This window comes from Ailuropoda melanoleuca, chromosome 8 (assembly GCF_002007445.2).
Source record: "Ailuropoda melanoleuca isolate Jingjing chromosome 8, ASM200744v2, whole genome shotgun sequence".
In the NCBI taxonomy this organism is placed as follows: domain Eukaryota; kingdom Metazoa; phylum Chordata; class Mammalia; order Carnivora; family Ursidae; genus Ailuropoda; species Ailuropoda melanoleuca.
The window spans coordinates 114,943,532-114,969,944 of NC_048225.1; the positions used below are offsets into that span (position 1 = coordinate 114,943,532).

General features: G+C 41.3%; 1 protein-coding gene across 1 annotated transcript in view; it reads right to left on the reverse strand.

Moving 5' to 3' along the window:
- The window catches only part of ESRRG (estrogen related receptor gamma), a 578,927-nt gene extending 552,773 nt beyond the window's left edge, over positions 1-26,154 (reverse strand). The window contains exons 1-2 of the mRNA XM_019806161.2: positions 26,116-26,154; positions 25,461-25,706 (exon numbers count right to left, since the gene is read on the reverse strand). The gene's annotated coding sequence lies outside the window, so the exon portion shown is untranslated. The remainder of the gene's footprint in view (positions 1-25,460; positions 25,707-26,115) is intronic.
- Between the last annotated feature and the right edge of the window lie 259 nt (positions 26,155-26,413).

The window sequence follows — 26,413 nt, forward strand, 5'->3', positions numbered from 1 at the left end:
AAAATTAAAGCAGATGAAATAGAATTTTAAAATTTTGTTCCATTTAACAATTTGTCAAAGAATATAAAGTCTTAATAAGTTACCTCAGATAGTAACTTTTGAAAAAAATGTTCATGGTTTGGAAAATTCTGATTGTAAGCTTCCAAGCGGGCACAGAATGAGAACATTTGTGTTTGATCAAAGTCGCCTCATGGAAAATGGCTGAAACAAAATGTTTGAGATAGGACCTCAACGAAAGGATATAAATGGCTAGACAAAACTGTCCCGTGTTCGTTTCTCCGTATTTGCAGTTTACATTTATTTTCACGTCAAGTCCATTAAGTTCATGGAGCACATTCTAAGTGTATTCCATGCATTAATATGTTTGAACAACCTCCCTGTAACCCAGCTTCACATCTCATTGTATCTTGTAAAACTAAAACTCTTTACCATGAATCAGAAACTTCCGATGACCGCCTCCTTCCAGGCTTGGCAAACACCATTCTACTGTCTTTGGCAATGTACTCTAGGTAGGTCCTAAGAGTGAAGTCAAAATGTGTATTTTCATGAATACTCATCTACTTAGCATAATATCCTCAAGGTTCACCCATGTGTTGGCATATGTCAATGNCTGGTGATGGGTAGTAGGGAGGGCACGTATTGCATGGTGCACTGGGTGTTATACGCAACTAATGAAGCATCAAACTTTACATCGGAATCTGGGGATGTACTGTATGGTGATTAACACAATATAATAAAATAAAACTAAAAGAAAAAAAANAAAAAAAAAAAAAAAAAAAAAAAAAAAAAAAAAAAAAAAAAGCACGGGGCACTGTATTCAATTTCAGTGCAGTGAGGGTTTGAATAATCCTGTCTCTTTACATTTCATATCACACCACTTACAGAAAAGTCAACATTATCAGCTGCTCCAAAATCATGCCCACCCCTCAGGTCCAGCAACACAAAAATACTCCTTGCAAGTTGGTAAAAAAATAAAAGTAACCCCTGGCAGAGAAAAATCTGTCCTCAAGAGCTCCGGTCAAAGGGGAATGGCAGAGATGGAAGTCTTTCTCTTCGGATACCTGCAAACCAGTGCTGCTGTTTTTGTGGTAACGGGGACAATGAGGCCGGTTTGGATCAGCAAGAACGGGGTAGAGACAAATACCTCTTTTCGGTCTCTAGTTTCAAATGTTTCCTAACATCAAACACCTTTGATGGCTTAGAAATGAAAACATCACCTGATTTGGGTTGTATTTCGTTCCCCTCCAAGCTTCTGGTGGAGATGTCAGTTAAACTAATGTGGTTACAGAGATGAGGAAGAACAGTCAGGACAAGGCTTGTGCTCCTTCTACAACCCTTAGCCACTCAAAAAGGAACTGAGTACATACTGATGTGACCAGCTCTTCTCCCCCTCAGCCGAGATCCAACAGCAGGATCCGTTCTGGGAGAATATCTGATGTGGGCTTTGGGGTTTTACATATTGTTACCCCTCCTCTCCTCCTCCTTCTTTAATGGGTTCTAGAAAAAGCACAGGACATTGCCGTTTCAGCAGACAGGGAAAAGAGGGTTGATATGCTTTCCATAGTTATTTTTATATTTAATCCAAGAGCAAGAAAGGCCTAAGCAACCCAGCTGACTCTAAAAAGCATTTTAGGAAGTTGGCAACTGAACAAGCCACGTCCTGCTATCTCCCACTGTGAAGTAACTGTATCCGGGGTATAGATATGTTCGTCAAAGATATCAATAGCACAGATAATTAAGTTAGTGCAGCAAACTATCCCCACGCTTTGAAGTGTGGATACAGTTGGCGTGCTAACCTTTCCCTCACCTGATAGGCTAAGCCTACAATCTCCTCACACATGTTAACAACCTTGCGACCTTTGGTCCATCCTCATTATCACATTATTTACGTTACCCAACCATGTGGGGCCTACCATAAAAAGGACTGCTTATAAACTGGGAGAGTGAATTCACGGGCTCAGAGACAGACTCGGCTAGGATGAGAAGAACCTACAAGTAGAGAGCCTAGAATTCTCTAGAAGTAGCTATACTGCAGCAGGAGGGAAAGAGCATTGTAGGCGGGAAAGGCTGTAGGCCGACCCAGTCCTCCTCCAATTCTGAAGTGTATAAGAGTCACATGAGGTGTTTCTAAAAATACGAGTTACTGGATCCCACTCTCTAGAGACTCTTGTTCAGACCACTGGGCGAGAGGCACGGAAATCTGCATTTTAATGAGTACAGAGGTGATTCTAAGTTTGTAGTCCCTGGGCTACATTTTGTACAAAGCTAAGGTCAGAGTCAATTCTCCTAAGACTCCAGGAGCATATCCAGTTGTATTACCCCAGAAACCAGCAAACCTTTTACCCATTAAATTTTGGGCTTTGCATATTTAACATCATTTAATCTTGTGTGTCTATATATTTAAGATTTGCTTCATTTTACAGTCATGGAAACTGAGCAATGTTAAGTAATTTGATCCAAGGTCACAAGTTAATAAGTGGCAACGCCAGGCACAGAACCCAAATCTGCTGCTACCAAATGGAACCAAATGGTAAAGGGAGAGCCTCCTATCCCTGGAAAACTCTAGGAAAGAGACTCAGAGGACAACCAGCTGAGAAGGTAAGGGCAGCAGGTGTGATGGAGAAGTCTCAAAGGAGCTACAGTCTCTCCTGATGCGGACGCAATTCACCTGCATTTTTCCTCCACAGAAGACAAGAGTGAAGGGGAGCAGGAGCTCAAGAAAGGGCTAAAGCTGGGGCACCTGGGTGTCTCAGTCGTTAAGCGTCTGCCTTCGGCTCAGGGCGGGATCCCGGCGTTATGGGATCAAGCCCCACATCAGGCTCCTCTGCTGGGAGCCTGCTTCTTCCTCTCCCACTCCCCCTGCTTGTGTTCCCTCTCTCGCTGGCTGTCTCTCTCTCTGTCGAATAAATAAATAAAATCTTTAAAAAAGAAAGAAAGAAAGGGCTAAAGCTAACCTGTGCAAAATATCAGAAGTCCCCCAAAGCAGGAGCATTCTTTCGGAGCATTTTACTGGAACCTGATGAACAAAATAACCTATATGAGCTGCTTGTCGGAATCAGCCTTTAGACAGAGAAGCCTGCTATGCAAAAAATGAACGATGGCTATCCTTTGAAGCAGATGAAGAATATGTGAATCGGGCCTCTTTCTAGACCACTCTGTACCCCAATCATGCCAGTCTCTGTAGAGACCCCCGCAAACTTGAATATATCCTGTGTTCATTTCGGGTTTTCAATGAGGAAGAGAAAGAGGCAAAAAGGTGAAGACGACATGACGCAAAAGAAAACAAGAACCCGAGCGCCATCTTTCCTCAGCGCCACTACTACTAGGCTTAGGGATTCTCCAGCTCCTTGACGGAAAGGCCTTTTACAGTAAGAAAAAGGCAGACGTGTTTCAACTGCTACAGGAAGATAAATAGCCTCGGATATCCATTAGTGCCCCATAAATCCTGCTGCTCCGAATGCTGATATATTTCTAGTGATTTGTGATGTTTTCCTTTCCGGGTTTTGATGGCGACTGAGGTTTAATACGATAGAACAGTGTGGCAAAGGTAAGATGCGTCCGCTATGACAGAGGTAACTCTCTGGACTCAAAACCCTCAGTAGGTGTGAAAGAAGCAAACCTAGCTAACTTCCCAATTCCTACAAGAAACCCCCTCTGGGAATATGACCTTCACTGTGGTATTTCCAGGGAAAATTCTATTGCTCAATGTGTTCTTGGAGAATCTCCCACGAGGCTTGCTTAGAGAAATTTTACCTATTTTTCTTTCAAACATGAGGTTTTGGTGGATTAAATCCATCTGATGGTAAAAAAAAAAATTAAAGACTTATTTATTAGAGAGTGGGAGAGAGAGAGACAGCATGAGTGGAAGGGGCAGAGGAAGAAGGAGAACGAACCTCAAACCAACTCCATGCTGAGCACAAAGCCCGACACGGGGCTCAATCCAGGACCTGAGCCGAAATCAGAAATGGTACACTTAACTGACTGTGCCACCCTGGCCCCCCTCGATGGTAAAATGTTAAAGGGAGGGTCTCCTATCCCTTGAAAACTCTAGGAAAGAGACTCAGAGGACAACCAGCTGAGAAGGTAAGGGCAGCAGATGTATTTCCAAGGCTGAGCTGTCCTTTACACATCACCTAAAGACCAGTTCCATCAAGAATAACTAGTAGACAGGGAAACAGACAGGCATGGGACCCGGTGCAAAACTGGCAAGCAGTGAGTTATAAAACCTTTTTCTTTTTTGCCCTCTAGAAGCAAATACAAACCTGCTTTATGATGGCAATCCTAGTTTCCCAGAGAAGCACTTTTGCAATAACGGCACCGTAGAGTAAAAGCTTGAGCAACCAGGGGCATTTAGAAAACTAAAGCCTTCCTCTTTCCAAAGATATTGTTGTCAGTGCTGCCAATGCTCTGTTCCTTACACTTCCTGCCAGGAGCTCACCTTATTCCTACAGACTCAAGTATTAAAGTGTCTGGGTACTGAAGGGCACAGACAGGGTAGCTCTTCAATAGAGTTTCTTTGAGGATTAACTGAATCACTGTAAGGACAGACACTCTGGACAGCGTCTGGTACACAGTAAGCACTATATGAGTCGTAGCTATTAATATTGTTGGAATTGTGATTGTTATTTATAGCTCAATTAGTCATATCACATATAGTACATTCCAAATACTTTTTTTAAGCAAATATGTGACGTGTTTGCCTTTGCCACCTTGTCTATATCCCATGAGGGAAACTTCTAACTTTAAAAATCAACCATTTAAAAAATCTGAAAAGAGTTGAACTACCTACTTTCTCCTTTACCTTTAAAATTTGGAAGAATCTAGAACAAGGCTTCTCAACACTGTTGACATTTTAGGTTGGATAATTGTTGTATGGGGGCTGCCCTATGCATTGTATTTTCAGCCACATCCCTGGTCTCCACTCAATAGATGCCAAAAGTACCTTTTTTCCCAGTTATAAGAATCAAAAATGTCCTCAAACATTGCCAAATGTCCCGGGTGGGGGTGGGGGTGGGGGCAAAACTGTCCTTAGCTGAGAACCACTGGCCTAGCATTTTGAAACAGATGAGTGAACTACAGATATGAGTTCTCTAAAATATGCTTTGAACGTAAGATGGTGTGCCCACGCAAGGATTTCACTTATGCCACAAAGAGCATTTTACTAGCAGTGGAGTGCAACCCAAAGCCTGACAGGGACAGTGAGATGCTAAGCACTAACGAGCTATGGTGAGCAAAAGAGTCCAAACTTCTTCACATACGCCAACTCCACATTTAATTTTCTGCAAGATTACCCACGATAATTACAAAGTTTCTATAATACAGCCTCAAAAGCTTGGAACTATGAGATCCATAAGAATTGATCTTTTATCTTTTACCTTTGCTGTGTACTGTCTCTGTGTAACATAGCAAATGAATGTAGGCAATATTTTCCTCTAATTTCTAGGAGTATTAAAGTGAAACTTTACTAAAATTAAAATGATTATTAAATAATCCAGTGGAGAGAAATACAGAGTAAACCTCTAGCGTACAAACAACATTGAGGTTGACCAAGACCAATTTTGATTTTTAGCAGGCATCTCTTAACTGAACGGATTTGTTGTCTATATGATGACTAATAGTTTGACATTCTAAAAGTAATGTTGAAATATTAGCTGGTAGTTGCTTCTGGTTAATGATGGTCTGAGGGCAAAAAGCTGACATCTATATGACACTGGTCTGTTCGCTCTGCCAGTCAAATAGAGTACTTTTGAAGCATTAGCAATAGCTTGAATGGACTTCCTACCAGGAATCTATGGTCAAATGCTGACTAATGCCAGATCAACTTGAAGATTTCGGAGCCATTACCAAATACATAATTTCTCTGTCCTGGTCTTAGAATTAAGCCCAGCCAAGAAATTCACCTTACTACTCAGAACTGTATTAGGGTCTTATTTAACTGGTATTAATAACATAGAGCTCACATGAGAAAGAGCACACATTAACTTCACCTTCTAATATCCATGTGACATAAGGTTTCATTCCAAAGGGGAAAAAAACGACACTCGTATTTTAATTAAGTATTGGACCAAGACCTTTTTATCGTAAGGGTATTAATAGCTTTGAGGAGGGAATGTTGCACCATCTACCCTCATAATCACTTAGCTATCCCTTCACTTTTGAGATGATGTTACGGACAAGCATGACTCTTCTCCGACATAGTAAAGTGGGTGGGACTGCAGGTAAACATGAGAACAAAGCTTGCATGTACAAGGTCATTTCTCTCTTACTTAGAGCTGCCTCAACTCCATCTTCTGAGAGGCTAAGAGTGTATTTCCACTCTCTTGCCCGACTGAAGAAAGACAGGAAAGCCTGAGGACGGGGTAGAGGGAGGTATTCTGCCTTGTGCATGAGCCTTCAAGGGGTACTTCCCCTTTCCCTCACTTTTCAGTGCAGGACAAAATCAGAATCTTTGCACCATCGTTAGCCTTAGATACCACACTCAACACAAAACAAGACATCGCAAGTATTTCTTCTAACATTCTCAGGGTGTTTTTCCCCTTCGTAATTTTCTTCACACTCATCTTTAGTCCTATCCTGCACTGGCCCTCTAACAAGACTGGAATCTCTAAGAGGTAGAATCAATCCAGACCTGGAGGTCAGAGAAGGCCCAATTTCTTGTCTTTGGCTCCCTTTCTAGCAAACTGTTACTCTGAACAAGCCACTTATTCTTGCTAAGTTAACTCAGCTGTAAAAAAAGGAGATGATAATTTGTGACTTCATAAACTTTCACTACACAAATATCATATATTATTGGAAGTACTTAAATTTGAAGAAAGAGTGGAAGGGAGTCATTTGGCATGTGATTTCAGTGAACATGGTAAGAAAAAATTTATTCATCAACAAGCACAATTATTCTCAGGCGTCTTCAGTCAAAACTGGTCATATGGTTCCATGACCATATGGAAAAGATGGAAAGCCAACATGTTTTCTCCTTTCAATCCTTCTTCTCCACCTCCATTGTTGTAATACTTAAAAAGGGTCATTGCGCAGGTTTTTTGTTTGTTTGTTTGTTTGTTTGTTTGCCCCAAGAAGGACCCTGGGGTCTTTGCCTCATCACCTAATCTCAGGGATTTTGATGACACTGATTTAAGAAGGTGGCCTGGCTTGGCATCAACCTTGGAAATTACAAGCATTTCCCATTCTCCTTATTCCTTGGACTGCATCTCATTGCTCACAGAACCATTTGGTACCTCCCTCTTTTCCTGGTCCCCTGTACACACCCAAACCCACATCCTCAAAGCAAACATGCGGAGTGGGAAGTACCTCTCAGAAGGGAGCTCCATCTGCTCTACAAACAGAGTGCCAGTTGGACATAATGTGGGAGCAGCAGGCTACTGTCTGGGGAAGACACCAGAGCGTCTGGTAGACCCCAGGAGGCTACAGCACAAGAAAGCACAGGATTCTCTCCAGTACACAGCCTGGAACCTAGGGGGCAGAAATGTTGTAAACCATAGTCCTCACACCAGTCCTTCAAGATCAGATGATGGTATTCCAGACTGGAAGGCAACAGCACAACCTGCATGAAAGGGTCATCCTCTGAGTCCATTTCCCAGACAGGCCCTCATTATGTACACCAGTGTGACCCTCCTCTATCATGTGTCCCCAAGTTCTTAGAAGTCAATTATGCGATAACCATACCAATTAGAAGAGATCATCACAAGAAAGAGAAAATCTTTTTCTGGAGGCTCAAAACCAGAGAATGGTTTTCACATCTGCTAGAAGTTGCTATAATTTTATGGAGATCATTGAATCTCTGTATAACTCAGTTTCTTCACCTGCAAAATTGGGAAGAAAATGTGATTTATTTAACTCATATGATTTTCTTTTTGAAAATCAATTCACTAACAGAAGTAAAAACTACTTTTAAATAAAAAGCATTAAACATTACTAAACACCTAGTCTCCTACATGTAGATTAATCTAACTTAGGCCTATAGTTGCAAAAGCACAACATGACTTAAAATCTTCAGTGTTACTATCTGAAAAAGCAAAAAGATGGTTCTAACATGATTAGTCCCTATGTCAATGAACCCATAAATCTTTCTTTCCACATTCTATCTATATCTTTTTTTTTTTTTTAAGATTTTATTTATTTGACAGAGATAGAGACAGCCAGCGAGAGAGGGAACACAAGCAGGGGGAGTGGGAGAGGAAGAAGCAGGCTCACAGCAGAGGAGCCTGATGTGGGGCTCGATCCCATAACGCCGGGATCACGCCCTGAGCCGAAGGCAGATGCTTAACCGCTGTGCCACCCAGGCGCCCCTCTATCTATATCTTTGGGTAAATCTTTGTTGTGTGTAGCATGATGAAGCAGAGCAGTCCACTGGATTTAAAGGTACAATATCATAAGGTAAATCCCAAAACCATTACTTTCAGTTTCATTCTTGGAAAACAATGTCTAGAATCAGGATGATGACCCTAGACCATCTACGTCCAGGATTGCTTCATTGTTAAATGAGAGGCATCTAATGATGCCTCTGCCTCATTCTCTCTGTCTGTCTCTGTCTCTATCTCATCTTCTTCCTCCTCATTATCCATGATCCTTTCCCACCTCTGTCTCTCATCTTTTTCTGTCCATAAGATAGAATTGTGATATTTCTAGATTTTCTGATTACTGAGTAACTAAATTAAGTCGCTTTTTACGATGATCATCTTCTCTGTTTCTGGTCTGAGTCTTTTTTTTTCTTTTTTCTTTTTTTTTTTTTTTTTAAGATTTTATTTATTTATTTGACAGAGAGAGACAGCCAGCGAGAGAGGGAACACAAGCAGGGGGAGAGGGAGAGGAAAGAAGCAGGCTCCTAGTGGAGGAGCCTGATGTGGGGCTCGATCCCACAACGCCGGGATCACGCCCTGAGCCAAAGGCAGACGCTTAACGACTGCGACACCCAGGCGCCCCTCTGGTCTGAGTCTTTCGAATGTGCTACAGTAAATCCATTTCATGATTTCTCTTTCATTCCAGAAAATACACCTTTCCTACCACCTCTGCTAATTGTCTCCAACTTAATGAGGTAATGTGGGAAAGATGCATAGGAAAGATTACACATTTGAGGCTTGGCTCTGTCACTCACGAGCTGGGTAAGTTCTATCCCCTTGGAGGTTCAATTTTCTCATTTGTAAGATGGGGGTAACACTATCTCATAAGAGTAATGGGGGAATTAGATCAATTAAGATCCCATATAAGACACAAGGCTTAATGCCTGGTTAAATGGTGAGTGCACAAGAAAGAGCAGCTTTTATTATGTTAAAACTAAAAAGTCAGTTTTATGCATTAATGACACCATGGATAACATTAATAATGGCAATCTGGGGAGAGAATCTTAAGATAGGAGACTACCCATGAAAGAGCCTGGAGACAGAAACCTCTAAAAACTGCTAACACTGAGCACGTACTATGTGCCAGACATTTTTCCTAGTACTTTACCCATTTAATCCCCATAACAATCATATGACGTGGGTACCATTATTGTTCCAATTAAAGATGAGGGGATAGAGATTTATAAAAGTGGTTCACTCACTTCCATAGATCATCACAGCTAGTGAGTGGTTGGCCCAAATTTCAAACCCATGGAGTCTAGTTCCAGAGCTGTGATGTAAAGCATCTTTCAAAATCAAGTTCCTCCAGGAAAGACAGTATCTTCTAGGCCAACCGGGATGTTGCCAGTAATTTGTTACCAAGAATAAAATACCAAAGGCTGCCGGTTATTTTCTTTTTCATTGAAATGAGCGTAGTTGCACTCAGAATGGCATGGCTCTTGCCCACCACCATTCTGATCTCCTCTCTAGCACAGGAAAGAAAGCAACACAATTCAGGCCAAAGCCTTGGGAGCTGCTCAGACCCTGGCTCATCCATGGTATGTGCACATCACCCACCAACATCAGCTTCTTTGGCACCATGACCATCACCATTATTGTCACTACCATCCTATCGTGACTAATGGATCAGTCTATGCCAAGCATGTGGTAATTCTTCACATTCGTTTCCTGTATGTGTTGCAACAGAAGAAAATGTTGAAAACCACTGAGCTACACCACTCCAGGTGCATATGTAAAAACCCTTTCTCATGATTCTACCATCCATGACTCCACCGCTGACCTTGGAAAGGGAAGAGGAGTGGCAATAATGTTTACTGATATCTGTCTCGTGTCAAGCATTGGACAAGGTTATATCCATGTGTAAATTTACTGAATCCTCAATACAACCTAAAATATAAGTGTGATAGTTATTTTAATCTCAGTTTTACAATGAAAGAAACCACTGCTTGGAATGGTTAAGTGTCTTTACCGAAGATCTCAGCATCTCTAAATTATCGCTTCAGAATTAGAACCAGACCTATATTGCTCTTTGGAGAAATCCTTTAGAATAGACTCACCATTTCCTAAGCTAGATTTTTTTTCCCACTGTGATATAAGCTCTCTCTTTTGTAGTCTGTACACCAGAAGGCAGGAGCCCTCCAAAAAGCACAAGCTTGGGAGTCAGAAACCCCAAGTCCTAGCCCTGTTTTCACAACTCATATGTTGCACGACTTTGAGTTAACCGTTTGCCCATTAAAATGAATAGTTTCCAGCTCTAACTTCTATACTCTATGATGTCCCTAGAAATAGATAGCAGATGCCTATTGCCACTTATATGGTATCAATTCTGATCACAGGCTTCTTCTCTGCCCTTGGAGGAGAAGAGTACGGAGAAGGGCCCACTGCATGAGTGAGCTTGTTAACCAGACCATCAGACACGGGTGGTGAAGGAGAAGGTTGGCTGGGAAGTGTGAGAAAGTCATCCACCTTGCAGCTGTCCCTGCCTGAACAGTACCATGGATAAACAAGAGTCCCTCTCTAGAGATCTCTGTTGGCAACTTGTCTTCATTCCTTTCGTAAAAAAAAATTTCATATCCTTGTGAAGAATGTATTGCCTTCTACATGCAACTGCCAAAAACCCAACTGTAGGCAAAAATCCATCTGACAAAATCCCTTAACTGCTTTGATTCAGTTCTTAAAGGAGATTAGTTGTTGGAAGGTCACAGAGAAGCCATCCTACTGCACATGGCAGCTCGGGGTTTCAAAGCTTTCAGTACTGAGGGAATCTCCGTGCTTGATGTCCCTTCTCTCCATGCCATTTAATCAATGAATCAACAAATAGTTACTGAGCAAGGCTTCCCTGGGGTCTGCAGGTCACCTCAGATGTGCCTCTCCAGCTCAATAGCAGGAGAAAGAAAAACAGAGTTCTCTGACTCCTCTTAGACTTTCCATTTATAAAATCAGAGCTAGCATGAAAAGACCATGGGTCTCCTGTTCCTCTTTTTTCTCTTCCTTGAACCTTTATGGTTCACAAAGAAAAAGAAAATGCTACATAGCTGAGATAATATATAAGAACTGGAAGGAAGGAAGGAAGGAAGGAAGGAAGGAAGGAAGGAAGGAAGGAAGGGAGGGAGGAAGGAAGGGAGGGAGGGAGGGAAGGAGGAAAGGCAGAAGGAGGAAAGGGAGAATCAGGCCCTTAGGTTTCATGAAGGTCAAAGGACACAGTGACCATGTCTACAGTCCTCTCAAGCAATGTCTCTTTAGTAACATGTAACCTCCATGTTTACTAGCCTATTACTGCTCTTTAGTACATATAATTATCTACCGCTAGTTTTAAGCTTTTAGGATTGATGTAATTATGAATCTCTTATACCTTGAAGTGTCCTTCTGCTCTCAACTCTAGCAATTGGATCACAGACAAAATGTGCATGTCGCCTCAACACCCAAAGCATCAGAAATCCTAAATTAAAAAAAATAATTTTCCTAACTAATTTGCAAATAAATGAAAAAAATACAGTAATAAGAGACTACGTCTGGCTTTTAGTAAACATTGTATAAAACACTGCACGATGCTATAAACTGAATCGCCATGTCCTAAGTGAGGACAAGTTACTGCAGCATACAACTGTAGAAAAAGACGAACTTACGATGTGAATACTGTCTTTCTCTGGTTCAACACTACTAGCAGGATTCTACTGAAGCATAAGTTTCCTCAATTAAAAAAAATAATGGAACCGGCAACAGTTTATTGGACACTTGCTATATGCCAGACATGGTATGAAATACTTTCTATGCATTAGCTCCTTTAACCCTTTCCTTCACGCATGGGTGTGCATTATTGTCTTCAATCTACAGAAGAGCGGGTGGAAGCTCAAAGACATGAAGAAACTTTGCCCCAAATCATAAGCATAGTGGGCTCCAGAGAAAAGACTGCAACCTATGCCTGACTCCAAAGATTTTGCTCCTAATTACCGTGTAGCTGACCCTTTATTCCTATCTTCCAACTTGGAGAATCAAGGCCAGGGAAAGTAAAAACGACGCAGTTTTAATTTTAATTTACCCAAAACCCTACTTTGGAGTCTCCACATCTGCTTTGAAATTGCTCTCTTTTCCCTCAACATGAACTACTAGAGTCTTCTCTTTCATTTATTTTTGATAAGCAAAGCTGGTGTTAGAACAGTAAGCCATGAGGTCACAGCTTACCATGACATTCTGAAGCATGTTTCAGTCTAAGCATGCAGTGAGGCACTCCAACACCTTAAAAAGCTTGATTTTTTAAAAAGCTTAAATATAAACACTACATTAACACTTACAGGTTTAAAGAAACCCCCAGATGACTAGATAAAACTCTTTAGGGTATATAGAGGGGCTGATGTTCTTACTTCCTACTGAGATTCTAAATTATAAGCCAATGCTTTTTCACGTGCTGACTGGGTCCGTGGAAGGGGAGGCAGTAACAGAAAAATCAACACCTGAAATTCCATTATTCCCTATGACATCTATCCACGTACAATTACACATCTATTCAGAAGCATCTGTGTGTTAAAAGGAGGTAAAATATAAACACAGCATTATCTTTTGTTCCGAGATGATGTGATTATTTATACCATCTGCATGTGGCAGGAGGTGTGGCTCAAGAGACCAGTTCAGGTCTGTTTCACCTTGAGACACAACACACCTAGAGACAGTCGTTTGCTTCAAGTGCCTGTGGGTGTCCATGGGTCTCCGACACGGTGACTGAGCCCCTTCGTTCCTGCACACCAGGGACCCACTAGGTCCGCCCTCTGAATCTGGCTTCTAAGGGCCCCCTTCCTCCCCCAACTTTTACAGCTAGAGTTTTTTTCTCTCATTTCCTTTTTAATAAGCATAGCTGATATCAGTACACCAAACGAACCATAAGGTTAACACTTCACACGGGTACAAGTTGCTAATATTTCTTGGTTGGAGACAAATTTATGAACATAATAATTTTCACATACAGAACCCATCTCTACCAGAGAAATGCAAATGGAACTGTAAAACTCGGTCCTTGTAGACCTCAGCCAAGGTGTGCCTGGGTGAGAACCCTGAAGTTCGGCACAGCGCTGCTCCCGGTATCTGCGTGTGCTCATTACCATACTGCAGAAGTTGCTTCTAGAGCAAATAACAGTTTTCAGAGAGATCGAGGTTACAAAATAATCCAGAGACTTAGGAAGGGAGAGAAAAGATAACGGTATCACAGTAAAGCTAAGGAACAAAATGACCTATTCCTCTTCGGTCAAAGCCTGAGGACTTCTAGTCCACAATCAGTATGACCTTCCAAGAAGGAAGCCCTGAAATACACAGATTTCCTTTTTGTTTCTAAAATGAAGGAACTTACCGGTAAAAATCCGTAAGTCACCACACTGTGCACAGGATTACATTGGCCGCCCTTCTCCATGGAAGCAGAGAGTGGGACGTGCCAAGTTTGTGAAGACATCTACTTGGGTTGACTGGAAAGAGGTGTGTGGGGGTGGGGGACGGTGGGAAGAAAAGAAAGACTTTCCCTTTAAAACTGAACAGAAGCAGATACCACATCACATGACCTTTTACCGTAATTTCTATTAAAATCATTTCATGTCTGGTTGCCTCTGCTCTCCTGGCTCATTTGTATTGTTTACAACAAGTCATTGCACTGGCAGTTAGTGGTGGCTGAATCCATGGTTACCCGTTTTTACATTCACTAGTTAAATGGCATGCAGCTCTGCTGTGGGTTTCAGGGAGCAAGCTCTTAAGAAACCACAATCCAGCTATCAATCAGACTAATCTGAGAGAAATTAATCTTATAAACATAAGTATTGGCGCATATTAAAAATTGATAGCAAGGGGGCACGGGCTTTTATTGGTTGGAGTTACAAAAGTGGACAAGCTGAGATCTGACTTAGAGTCTCAGAGTACTCAGTCTGTGGTCTACATCTGACAGCCATTCATGTGGTGCATCTAAAAACCTTTCAAGGGTAATACGACCACCCTTTAAAACAAATCCAGCACCCCTCAAAATTCTGTGAGCCTTTAATCTATGCAAATGTTCTCAGGATCTACAGAGTGCCTAAATACAGATTTAACCAGACTGCAATCCCCGCAAAGTAACTTAAACACATACGTACAAGACAGTAAAACACCAAACAGACAGCACTGGGTAGGATTCAATTAAGACAAAACCTCTGTGGAATGCTCTTTACGAGTAAATTAAAACTGCAAACTAATATGTTTTATTGAGAGCAAGAACAGTACAAATTCATTCTATTGTCTGTGAATTTATGTGGTTAATTCTTTAAAAACAGTCCCCAAAGCAAACTTGTTTCTCAAGATGGACATGACCAACAATTATAATTGCTAATAAAAATTTAGAAGTTTTATAGTTTAATGCCCACAATAATTGTCCCACAAGTCACATCTAAATGCTAAATGAAAACAGCAAATAGTTAAAGCTAACATATTACAACCCCATCTACTGCAAAGTCACTGTATCAGAAGCTAGAATTGATTTGTTTCCTCAGAACGAATTGAAAATGAATGTAACATAACGTCGGAAAAATCCCTCCTGCACTGCTAATCGGATATTGTATAATGGTTGATTGCAGCTTTGCCCTGTGCTATTGCTGCCTAAATCATACATACTTACACGTTCTGGGTTCTTCCAAGAGTTTGGTGCAGTTTCAAGGACAAATGTCTTAAGGAAGCCTCTCTACTGTGCAGCAGGGAGCCTAGCTCGGATCTGATGACAAGAGCACAGTGCTAAATCTGACAACAGAGAAGGAAACTTCCTGCGTGAAGAAGAGATCTTGGAAAGTCTCAGGGTTAAAAAGGCTGCTTTAACTGTGCTGGTTGATTTGCTCCCTGGTTGTGTATACACAGTAGCAGCTGATCTGTGTTTGCAGCCCTGCAGAAAGGAACCTTTACTGAAAACCAATGGCATCACATTTCAGCAGAGCTGGTGCCAAGTGCTGGAGAGCAGAGCAACCTTTGACAACTTCACACAATTCAATCCAGCCGACTTACCACAGGTCAGGGAGGACTGTGGAAAGTGTGTCCCCTCACTGGGTTTCCTCTCGGGCATGTTAGCTCAGTTCCTGGGAAACCAAACACTGTTACCAACTGGACTCCGGCAACAGTGTAAGGTATTTTCTGGACTTGTCTTAAATATGGTCTCTGCCTCTGCTCTCCCTACCTACCACAGGCTGTATTGTCACAGAATTTTTTTTTTAATGCATCCCAATTTTTTATTTTTTTTCCCCTTCTGTTTCTTATATAAACCTTCAAATCCACAGTGTGTTACTAATCTGGAGTAGTTAACACTCTTCTGATGTTCCTTACAAATAAACGGAGGGGAAAAAATAGAGAGGGTGGTGTGGTAACTCATTCTGTGTTCTGTTCCCCAACCCAGAGTCTGGAGCTTTACAATTATTTTTTTGTCGGAGGCCATTTTATTATTGTACATTACAAACTGGGCATGACCGCAAAACTTCACTCAGTAGAAGCCACTGGTATCATGAGGCCGTGAGGAGACTGACAGGAAGCAAGCAACAAGAACAGGGAATATGCTCTTTGGTGGTGGAACTTCCTTCTTCACCGCCCTTCATGTGGGACAGAATGGAAACGCTAGCCTTTGCTGATTCTAAGAGGGAAAGCAAGAGAGTGTAAGAGACAGAGTGAGAACAAAAGAGAGTGAGAGAGAGACTGACTGACTGACTTACTGGTTACTGTAACAAACTTGATCCAAGTCACTGGTTAACCACTTTGTTATCTGTGTTCCTCGCTGCCCTTCTTCTCCCTTCTGTCCCTATGACAAGTCTAGGTTACGGTATATTATATGGTATTTTCTCACTATTGTGCATTTTACTTCAAAGGGCAGAAATCAGAACTGACAGTTTAACAAAAGGCCATGTTAAATGTGTCAGACAGCACAGGGAAGTGTTCTCCTACTTATCTGAAAGCCAGCCCAGGAGCTGCCTGGACAACGGGTATGATATTATCCAAGGCTTTGGCTTTTCATTTTGGCCATGCTGTTGTTCAAAAATTGTAATTCCTTTACATTTGAGAGCCCACGTAATGTACTGAAAAGAATCTGGGCCCTGGTGCCAGGTGGATTTAGCTTCTCATCCTGACCCTAATACTTCTTACTTGCATGAGGGTGGGAACTGCTTAAAATCTCTAAACGTCTGTTTCCTCGTCTATGAAATGGTGACAATGTATCTACCGCACAAGATTACTGTGAAGATGTAAAAGATAACATATGTCAAGGGCTTGCCACAGTGCGTGGCATGCAAGCATTTACACACATTTCCTGAGCCTCCTCTGGGAGACAAGGCACAGTGCCAGACATGGGGGGGGTACAAAGTCAACTGAGACACGGCCCCCACGCTCAAGTGCAGTGTGCTCTCTCTTTCTTCCATCCTTCCTGTAGTTTGTATCATCTCTATCATAAACCAGAAAAACACTTGTAAATACTCTTCTCCTTTGAGCCTCCTCAGAGTCTTGTGAGACAGATAAAAGTGTACCCAATTTGCAAATGGGAAAACCACAGCTTCAAGAAGCAAGTAAATGACAGCCTGAATGCCAACCCAAGCTCCCATTCTGTTGCATACTGTTCAGAGTGTATATATACACGAATTTGTCACAAAGAATTCATTTTTTGCATAATTCTATATTATACTGTTATCTGTATTATACTATTTCATGTATACATATTGTACTTCCCTAAAGATCCACTTAGAGTGACTATATCTTAAAATTACTTTGTATTCTCTGACATATCTAGCATGATACTTGAGCATAATACGCATTTAAAATTTTCCTATATTTAAAAGAAACTCAAGCTGAGTCCATTTTACAATCTATAGTCAATGTCACAGAAAAATAGAACTCCCCATCAAATAAGGATTTGGAGGCAATTTGTGGCCTTCTGGTACTCATGCTATCTGCGTCTTCAACTATTTCCAAATAATTATGTACATGTCAAAGTTTTTTAACACTGACACAAGATTAAACTTCCCAAAGATTGTTTTCTTTGCTTCCTCTTCAGCATATATGCTCTACATTGAGGGCCTAATGAATTTTGATAAGAACCATTAAATATTTACTTTTAAATTCAAACTTGATCCCACGACATCCTGATTTCTAGGTTCACTTCAGTTTCTAGGTTAACAGATCACAAACTGTAGAATTCTGCTGATCATTATCTTGTGAATCAGAGCAGCACATTGGGCCAGGCTCAGGTAAAATCCCAGCAGATTTCTGTGTCTGCTATTTTTTTTTTTTTTTTTTTTAGTATACTGTCTCTAAAACAACCCACATTTATTGAATCATTGTTGATCTACTGCTTCCTTTTGTGCTTTAAAACGTAGACCACCTCTGATGGAGGAACTGGCTAGCCATTTATCAGTGAATCATACATAAAAATAAAAATATTCTTGAAAGAGATCTGTATAGTATCTAGAGCTTGGAGTTCAACTCATGTATTACGTTAATTAGTTCTGTTGCATCCTGAAAATCTTTTTTTTTAATGGAATCTGTATCATTATTTATAAGCACTTACTGCCAAACAATGATTCCTTCAGCGTTAACAAAAATCCAGGAAATTTAGATTAATATCAATGTCATGGCAAAAGTACAAATGACAGGCAGTGTTTGAGACAAGGAAAACCATTTCTGAAGACACTGTTTTTGTTTCCGAAATCATTCATTTTTTAATTTTTTGTTTATTTTTTTAAATCATTCATTTTTTTAGACAAGCTCTAGCTATCTGCCAGGGAGAGTAAATATTCTCCTTCAGTACTGACACTGTATTAGTTAGGGTTATCAGGCTTGCTATATTCTACTGGCCAGTGCAGGCTATTTCCCGCTTCCTCCCTAAATAAAGTAATACATAAAGTACATACGGTTCTTGGACCACAGCGAGCAAGAAATATGCCTACCAAAGACCACTCTGGAGCCCAACAGATTGACCTGGGACTCTGTCAAACCCGGGCTGACCCAATGACTTTTCCTTACCACGTAAAACTATAGTTCTCAAGCGCTTTATACCCATGAGCCTCACTCAACTCTCAAAGCCAACTTGGAAGTAGATGCTTCTATTATTTACATTTTTCCAGATAAGACAAAGTAGAGAATTTAATAATGTCACAAGATCATAGAGGCCATAAGTGACCCAGCAAAAACATTAAAATGGATGCTCTCACTCAAATTTGTAAGCTTTTCCATAGAATCAACGAACTGTAACACACAATATTTCCCTTAAGGAAGAATGTGCACACATTAGTTTCCTCCCTTTTCCTTTTTATTTCTCGTCCAACCATCAATTAAATGCAGACCAGGCTGTCTTAGACACACACACACACACACACACACACACATATGCATCGCCTCTCTTCTCTACCTTCACATGCTTTCCATCTTCCCGTCTCTCACGTCTGGGCCAATTACTTCAGAGAATAATTTTTCTCTCCATTTTTCTTCACTCTCCTGCTTTTCAGTGCATTTGGGTGTCAAAAAACAAATCTTATCACAGGTGATAAACTTAGAAGTAGTGTAATGTTACACTATTCTGAGGGAAAGAAAAGCCATATACTTTGCAACCAGCCTCTAAAAATCCTGAAAGTTTCTAAAAATCCCTTTCACATACTCTGCAATAGTTTCCATCTATCTTTTTAACTCCCAGTTATATGTGCATTTCTCTTAAACATCAACCCTCCAGAGTCTAGATAAATGATAAACTATCATTCAGTTTTATTGCCTTTATGTTATGTTTATCACTTGTATCATAATAGAACTCTTTTTCATATTTTTTCATCACTGATATACAATATTTCACTCCAATAAGTCAACGTAGACTCTTACAGTCTAGCCTAGTGAAAGGAGTCAGTATCTAAGATTGTTTTATGTAGTGAAAAAAAAGTGTGTTTTGAACAGCTAATAATTAATCTACAAATGAAAATTTTTAATGTAAATCTGAATGCCTAAGTTTCATGAGGCTTTCATTTTAAACCACTAAACCTGAGCTCATTTCTTACCTACTAATATTTCTGGTCATGGCAAAGGCCAGACTTCAGTAAATAATTCATTTACAGAATGTAAATAAATAGGAGTACAATTAATTTGTTGATTCATTACGAATCAATCATTTAATGCAAAATCACAGAGGTGAAGTAAGTTGGAGACTGTCAAGGCAAACGCCTTCATTTAGAAATGAAGAAACAAAGGTTCACTGGTCTCGGATAAAGACGACAACCAGATCATACTATAAACTATGCTTACGACCATTTCGACTGATCCTTCGCTGAAGATCGATGTTCAGTCATAGACACATTAGCTAAAAAGAGTGAATTTCTAACTCTGAAGGTGATTGATCCAAAGGTCCCATTTCTGCAACCTTTGGAAAATAAATGTTCATACTAAATAGAAAATGAATTTCTAATAACTGAATTAAACTGTTCATCTAAATAGCCAACTTTGGATTTCTCTCCACACATAATAACTTGGAAAAATATATAGCCTGTGTTTACTACAGCACTCTAGCCACAGTCTCTAAGAAGAGCTATAACTCGCTAACAATTTTCCTGATTTATGTTTGAAAACATACAGGGCATGAAATGATTTCTGCAACCTTACATTTTCCCCAAGAACACTGGTAGACAGAAGATATATTCCAAAAATCATGTTGGGTTGCTTGTCAAAGCTCCTTTTTTTAATAAAAATATGTGATAAGCAATTATGCATGCCCCCATCCACCCCCCCAAAAAAGGCCTTTAGATTTTTTCCCCCCATTAAGAGAGGAAAGAAGAGCAAAGGAAGGGAGAGAAGGAGGAAAAGAGGAAGGGAAGGATGGAAGTAGGGAAGAAACTCTCATAAAAGAATCTATTTTCTTATAATGTTTATATTGTAAAAACTGATTGCCTTCTTGAGTAAGAAAGTGCCATAAATATTCTTCCAAAGAGCAGCTTATGGATAATGTATGGTTATATACTGTAACTCAGTATACAAATGTTACTTATTCTCATTCTTAGTATTTAACATATATGGAAATTTGCTTCACAATCTATAATTGTGCTAATAAAAACAGGTATTTGTGAATATAAATTATGTTGGTCATAAAATCAGCCTTATTAACCTCATATATCTTAGAGCAAGATTGAATTTAAATGGGCCACTCTGGTAACACAGATATCTGGAAACACTGTTTATTCTACTGCATAAGTATCTATCAGAGTAATACAAAAGTTTCGCTATGCTTCACATAACGTTAACATCTTGAATTTGAATCTTCAAAACAGTAAAAAATGACGATGTCAGGGATGAATATTTGCCAAGTTCAAATAATGTGTTTGTATAAGGGAAGTAAAATAAGCACATTCATTAATTGGCACCCTTCCTAGAGTCCTAACCAGGTTATTTATTTTAGCAGGTGGGCCATCTGAAACAGCCATAAGCGTCCCTAAGTAAATAAAATATCTTTGAATCTCCAGTGTCTTGCATTTTATCAGATATTCCAAAGACATTCAACCTTCTTTTACTATAACTATGGTCCTTCCCTTGTCTAAATGAACAAAGTATCCGTCATAAAATATAAACAAAGGCCTGATTTTAAAACTATCGATGATTCTTCTGCACAACTAGAGGTATTATATCGTGCATAATGGTATTAATGCACTGTGAAATATCTGTATAGGGTGTACCCTTCGGAGGGAGTATGGGAGGTGGGCTTTATACCCAATGCAAAGGAGGAGGTAAGCTAAGGAGGTGGGGGCCTTTCACCACTGGAAATCATCGGGATTAAGTAAATGAATGGTACTTACTCTCCAAGAAAAAGAAAACTACCCTGGCTATGTGGTCAAGACACACACAGACTTATTATCGCACTGCGTACTTCAGGTATTTGTATTTCAAGATGTGCAAAGATTTCTCCAGTCACCTGAATCCAAGACCATTAGACTGTGTGTTTACATTCTATGTCAAAGGCCTGTATTACCTTCTGCAATCATCTCTTAAAAGAAAGCCCCACAGGCCGTGGCCCTTCTTTCTGGCCACCATCACTGATTCCAACACAAGGTACTATTATAAATGAGGCTCAAAACAATCAAAAGAAGATCATTCCAGAGAAAGGTCCTTAAGCTCTCTTCCAGCACCTCACCCCCACCCGCCAGCATGACAGCATGACAGCACATAGGACTTACTCATAATTCCTGCGCTGATACCCAAGGCCCACTTACTCTACTGGCATGGCAATGTTAACCTTAAAACTGAGCCGCAAAGCTGAATTACCTCACAGCTTTAAAAAACCAACAACAAAGTGACAAGACAAAATTTCTTTGTTTGCACCAGGGCCGAGTACGTGATTTTTTTTTTTTGACTTTATAAATTATTTTAGTATTTTGAAGGAATTTTTTTTAAATCACAATATTATAAAACTTAGTGATTATTACTTCAAAACGACAGATGCTATTGTTCATGGAGAAATTTTCAGTTGGTTTTCTCATACCAGTGGTTCAATTGAAAGATTCACCAACTGCTCCCTGGAGAAAACAGAAGATCTGCATTTAAATGGAGATATAGTATTTCCAAATGCACAGTACCTAGAAGGCAGATACTGTCAAGGTTTCTTAGTGAGAATAACTCAAATTGTATTAGGTACATCTCAATGCTGTAGTCATCTCCATTCTCATAGGGCTCTGTCTGTTTCCATCCCATTCTTTCTCCTTGGTGCATTCTTTGTAACATTTGTCCCAAGGAGTTAAAATTAAACCTTGCTCCACAGCAAAATCCCCACACTAACAACTAGTGATTACTTCTGTACATATCATTTCTGATGTGTACAGAAAAAGACCACAGAAGATAGGTTGGCCAGAAATGTTAAATAATTGAAAAGTATAATGACTTAATAGAGTAGTAAGCTTAGTTTACAATGCAGCCAATTTAAAGCCATAAAAATACTGTGTAAAAATTTTATCTTGTGGTTGACCATTCCATATCCTATCTATTATTCAAAAGTATCTCAACACTGTTTTTCTTCATTAATGTGGCTTTTGGCATTTCCCTCAAAATCTTTTGTTCCCGCAGTTTTCCAACAATTTTGAAACAAATACAAAATTCTTACGTGATATCATAAATTCACCTCAGCAGGATAATGAGCTCTTCAATGTCTAATTGAAATTAATTTTATAGGTCAATCTGTAAGGCATACTTTAACTTCCTCGAAGATGATTTGTTTTGCATTTAAGGCAGTCAAGCACGCAAGACATTTTAAGAAAGAAACAGGACTACAGCTACTTGTATTGACACATCTGTAAACCAAAGGAGAACCCCATAAATAACCCCCTTTCCTGCGACACACTAATCCAGGGATTTGTCTATATTAGACAATGTCATGGGGCATCAGCAAAGTTTTGGCTTGAATTTTTGGCTAAGGTGTGCAGAGCACGTCTGTGAAGGAGAAAAAAGAGACACTTAGGATCAATTTCAAACATAAGCCCATTATCACTGGCAGGCTCTTTCTAAAATTCTAGCTGCAACCGAAAGGTCTCTGTAAACAAGGTGACTGAGAACAGCCCCAGAAATTCTCAGCGACACTTTTCCCATCCCTCAGCTGTCCGCCGCCTAGTTAGCTATACCTTATCTTGCTGCCCTGCCATTCTCATGCTGATTCAAATTCAGAACTCAAAATGAAAGATGAAATATCTTGAAGATCACTTAATATTGAAATACTGTTGGAGTAATAAGTGGTGCTCAGTTGGAGATGGGAGCTTGGTACTCTCTTGGTAACCTTTTAATTTCTGGAAAAATTGTACAGAATAAATTGAGTGGCACACATGGAAACCTAATCGATTGATCTGCTCTATTTTGTTAAAGCACCGCCTATCAGAAAGCATCTTTGCTCCCGTCGCAATTCTTGTTCAAGACAACCAGCAGATTTCGGTCACACCGTGCACAAAGATTTAAATGCTATTTTGGTTTATTAAAGAAAATAAATCATCTTTCATCTGCATTCACCTCCCCAGTCAACGGACAGTCTTATATGCCACCTGACACCATTCTCAGTACACATACCTCTCCATCATGTGAGTTTGAAGAGTTACGAGAATAGTTTGAGTAAAAACAACAGTCATGCATAACACGCAAACACAGGTCTGAAAGGTCATCTGGGCCTGCTTCATGACAGACTTGGCTCTTTTCCTACTTGAAGGGGAAAAAAGCCCCATCACTGTCACTTGATCTCCATCAACGTTTTCAGGCACCTTATTTCTGCTGGCTATTCCTCAACTCAGATTTGAGAACTGTTTAAATTTCCCTCTCTTTCCCACAATGATAGGACTGTTGCTTAGGTTGGCTACCTCATTCTGATAACATCAAATCTACTGGACAGGAAAAAAACAAAACAAAACAAAAAGCACCCTGACTCTCTTCCCCAATCCCACTCCCTGATTCCCCTTGAGGACATTTCTTCCTTTTTTTCTTTCGCCTGCTGCTTCTGAATTTGGGCATTTTCCAAACACACTCCCCTATTTGGTCTTTGGGCAGCGTGAGAAACAAAGGAGAGTTTCTCTACAAAACTAGACCAAGTCATTCAGCTGCTCTGAAACACTTCAAAACATCCGCAGGTCTCTTGATCCTGACTTAAAGTATTAAGCAGTAGTGTTTTGAAAGTAGTACGAGGTCATATGTGGACCTAACAGCTTCTCTTAACTCACATGCTGGGCATTTTTCTTTTTTCTTTTTCTTTTTCTTTTTTTTTTTTAAAGAGAGAGAGAGAAGGTGCTATTTTCAACATTGCCCTCTGGTTTACGTTAGCAAAATCATTTGCTTTCTGTGTGTGTCTGTGTCTTATCCCACGGCCAGTGGCTCTGGGACTACAACACAAACACAGCAAATGTGCCTCCCTAGCTCAGACAGACCCATGTGGCAATTCACAACATAACCGAAGCAAGCACAATAAATAAACACATACATAATCATTCCACAGCACTGAGGCAAGCGGGGGTTTCTCCAGGCCCTTCCGGACTCTTCCAGAATTGCTCATTAAGATTCTGAAAGGGGGAGGGGGTGCAGCTAGGAAGAGGTTGCCGGAAGGGAAGAGAAGGGGAGGAGGGGGGATTTGCCCTCTGTGTCTTTCTCTCTCTGAGAATCTCCCGTACCCAAACAGGAAAGGGGGGGCTCTATCCTGCAGCCGCTTCTGACATACTTGAGGAGCAGAAGGGGGTAGGTGGTTTGAAATACTTAAATGACGGTCGGGTGACCTCCCTGCAACTTCAGAGACTCCCTCCCTCTGGAAGGTGAACGGGTTGGGTAGCCGGGAGGGAATGAGGCGTAGAGGACAGGAGGAGACACCTAGGACTACGACAGCAGCAATCACCAGAAGGATTTTCCAGCCCACGACAGCAGTCCTCAACTCCTGACACCGCCCTCTCCCCCAACGACCCCTTCCCCATAGCCCGTCGCCCCAAAAGACCCCGAGGACTCACCCCAACCCCTCCCAGTCCAGTGCCCTAACTCTGCCCTCACTCTTTGCCACTTTACCAAGCACTGAAGTCTATCCAGGGAGGGGGATGGGAGAGGTGTTTAAAGAACAAATCTCATTGAAATTAGAATGTCTCTGTGTCTCCAGCACACACGCTGACAGTTTTGCAGTCGTGGTAAGGCAAGTCTGCAAGAGGTGGACAGTACTTATGGTTGTGTTATGGAGGGAGGGGTTGCTTTTTTTTTTTTTTTCCAAGAGACTCTAAACAAGTGAAGGGGGAAGGGGGTAGCAATAGAGATTTCAACCAGGACTGCAAATCAAGAATGCCCCAGATGCAAATGTCTGTCTCCAGATGTTGATGATAAGGATTTGGACCAGTTACCTTGGCAGGGTCAGAACTGCAGCAGGTTAATCAGGTGAGTCGTCGGGGATTTTAAAGAAGCCGAAGCCGGTTTCTTTGGCTATGAAAGTCTACAAAACCCCCATGCAGGAACATTGCACATCTTACACACGCCTCCTTTAACTGGGCTCCCGCGACCTCAGCAGGCGAGGGGGTGCTGGCCGGCCCGCCGGTGGCAAGGGCACGGCCACCCGCTCTGCCCCCGTGGGCGCGGGGCCGGCCTGGCCCCCGGGGTCCGCGTCCCGAGGAGCTGTGCACTCACCGAGCCGGGCTGCGAGGGGCAGAGGGGCGCCCGCGGCTAGCCGGAGCGCCGAGGCGCCTCCCTTTTCTCTTGGTAGCGTCGGTCCGCACTCCCTGTGACCCAGGACGTCATGATGCCTGTCTGTTTTCTCAATGATAACTTGGCAGAAGAAGAGAGAGGCTGCCAGGTTCTCCTCGGGTGGTTACGTGGTATGTGCACGTTTCTGTTTGCATGCGTTTCTCTCTCTCTCTTTTTAAAAATAAATATCTGTGTTTAAAAAAAAAAAATTCCCAGCACTGTCATGATTTGATTGCATTATTGCGTTTGCATAATTGACGCCTCTGGGTGTGTATATATGTGTGTCTGTGCGTGTGGGGTTTTTTTCCCCTTTAAATCCGGCTGCTCCTGCCGCCGCAGCAGCCGCTGCAAAGGGAAAGCAAGCATGCGTTCATCTTTTGTCTTTCATTTTACCTTCAGGGTGACATTCAGTGCCAACTGCTCCCTTTTGACCGTCGCCAATCCCCGCCTGGGCAAAATAAATTTTAAAAACGCGGGGGGAGGGGAAGGAACGGCCCCTTAGCCCCAATGCTGGGGTGGCGATTCCTTCCGTTAGCGGACCCCAAACCTACCCCGACCCACCTCCCACCCCTGAAAAACCATTTTCCCTTCTACCCACCGGGCCCAGGCAGAGAATCGGCACCAAGACAGCGAGGAGCATCCACCCCGGGCCAGACACTCATGTTCGCGGCTCGCACTTGCTGACTTGCATCTCAGATGCCTTCTCAGTGTGTAGGCCTCTCACAACTGGAGCTATTTTTGTCTCCCAGAGATGTTCTTTAAAGCCTTTTAAAAATGGGAAGGGGGCAGGGAAGAAAAAGGGAGAGAAAGAGAGAGAGAAATGAAAGCCCAAGCCCCCCCATGTGAGGGGCTCTACCCACACATCAGGAAATTTGGGGGGGGTGCTCCTGGCACCT